Consider the following 2395-nt stretch of genomic DNA (forward strand, 5'->3'; position numbering starts at 1 on the left):
CAGCTATGTGAATGAGACCGTCATGGACCATTCAGCCCCATGCAAGCTGCCAGGGGACTGCTGCTGTGTATGTGATCTCAGGTGAGGCCAGCAGAACTGCCCAGTGAAGCTCAGCCCAAATTTCAGAATCATGAGCAAACACATGGCTTCTGTTTGAAGCCAGTAAGTTTTTTTTTTTTTTAAAGATTTTATTTATTTATTTGACAGAGACAGAGACAGCGAGAGCAGAAACACAAGCAGGGGGAGTGGGAGAGGGAGAAGCAGGCTTCCCGCTGAGCCGGGAGCCCGATGTGGGACTCGATCCCAGGACCCTGGGATCATGACCTGAGCCGAAGGCAGTCGCTCAACCAACTGAGCCACCCAGGCGCCCTGAAGCCAGTAAGTTTTTTAAAATGGAAAACCATCTACTGACCACTGGTCACCAATATTTACAACGAAGTAAGCAATCAATACACAGTTGGATAACATTCTGATTACTATAAAGTTACCGTTTCTCCAGACTTCTGCTGAACCAGTATCACAAACATTGAAAAGAATGAGGCTGCATGTAAGGAATGGGTTGGGTAAAGAAAAAACACACAAATCAATAGTTTAAATTACAAAAGTTTGTTTGCTCATTTATGCTGGCAGGTCCAAAACAGCAACTTTCTAATCATCAGATTGGTTTCCACAAATCCTGATCTTTTAGTCAGTATAGCACAAGGATTTCAACCTTTCGTAAAGGAATGGTTCTCTAGGGGGAACTTTGAATGCCCATTTAACCAAGTCTTGTTTGGCTTATTAAAACACATCATTTGTTTAGTCTTCTCCTCTGAGTGGGAAGGTTGTTGGGAGTGGTAAAATTTTTTCTTCAGGAAGTTTTGCAAATAAACTGTTGCACTAATATAATTATAGATATAGATAGGAATTGTGATAAGTCTACTTTAAATTCTCCAATTAAAATAGTTTTTATTTAAATTGTCCAATTAATTGTAGAATCATCTACTTGCTTGAAGTTTTATGGCTTCAGGAAAATTTTCCATTTCCCTTGAGGTAATCTATTTCTTGCTTTTCTCAGAAAGATGGCATCCCAGAAACAATATGGACTTACCCATGATTGTGAAATGACATTTTCGTTTTGGTGAATGTAAAAAAGACAAAAACAAAAACCCAACAACAACCATTTACACTTGTATAAATAAACAAACAAAAACCCAGAATGGTCCTTAGCCATTATTGGTTAAACATAAGTTCTGATTGAGTTATGACTATGGAAATTTTTTCTAACATTTAGAAAAACTGCTCTTTAATGAGAGAGAGAGAATAATCTACCATGGTATCATATGTTCTTTTCTGATAAATGAAGCAACTACAGTAAGCTTTTATTTGTCCAAAGTAACCAGTGCTATTGATGCAAGAAACAAAAACAACCCAACAATTCCTTTGATACTATTCAAAATAAACAGATTAAATTTGATTTTCATTAGAATATAGTTATTCACATGAATGCGTCATAGAACCAAGACCCATACATATATATATGAATATGAATGATTATTGAGCATCTTCCGGACAAGAATGCAAAGTTTCTCTCTCTTTATAAAAAGCAGTTACAATTTGAGGACACTTCACGTTTGCCTCTTTTGCCAGCACCATGTCTGTCTCATCTGCATCTCTGTTTCATGAGAAAGATTAACTCTCCGCTGCTGTGACACTATTTGTTCAGGACAAAGACCACTGGCAAAGTGTCTTGTTTTGTCAGCAGCATCTCTTTTCTTCTTTGATTTGCTGTCATCAGATTCACTGTCAGATAAATATTTTCTTTTTGTCCTATCTTTTTCTTTAACGACTTTTTCAGAATTAAGAAATAGTTTGATTAACTCTGGATGATCTAAATTTTCTTCAGGTTTTCAAGTATTGTCAGAATTTGTAAATCTCTTCCATTTAAGAAAGTACTTCACCTTCCCGTTCTCTACACATTGGTACAGTGCTTTTTCCACCAGCAAAGCTTCAGGCTCTTCAACTTCAGGCTCTTCAACTCTTACTCCTTCCATCTGTTTCTTTCCCATTTTTTTGCAATGTAGCTTTTTTGGAAGCCATTTTTAATTGTGGAGTTGAAGAATTATATTACTCACTGCCTCCAGGAGGTCTAGTCTGGGTTTGTGGCATTTCAGATTATGGGGCCCACACCCCAGGAGGAGGACCATGGAGAGCTGTGCAAGAGGCCACTTAGTTTTTGGGGTAGGTTGTTATGCAGCAATAGGTAACTGATACAGGGACACTTATACTCTATATTTTAAGATGGCTAATGAAAATAAAAATCGAGTTAGTTGAAGAGTACTAGTTGTGGTACTGGGTTATTTCAAACTTCTTATTTTTTTATTTTTTTAAAGATTTTATTTATTTATTTGAGAGA

General features: G+C 37.0%; 1 pseudogene; it reads right to left on the bottom strand.

The window, feature by feature from the left end:
• Positions 1 to 1533: 1533 nt before the first annotated feature.
• Positions 1534 to 2079, bottom strand: LOC118004562 (annotated as a pseudogene).
• Between the last annotated feature and the right edge of the window lie 316 nt (positions 2080 to 2395).

This window comes from Mirounga leonina, unplaced genomic scaffold (genome assembly GCF_011800145.1).
Source record: "Mirounga leonina isolate KUSES-001 unplaced genomic scaffold, KU_Mleo_1.0 Mir_93, whole genome shotgun sequence".
Lineage (NCBI taxonomy): Eukaryota > Metazoa > Chordata > Mammalia > Carnivora > Phocidae > Mirounga > Mirounga leonina.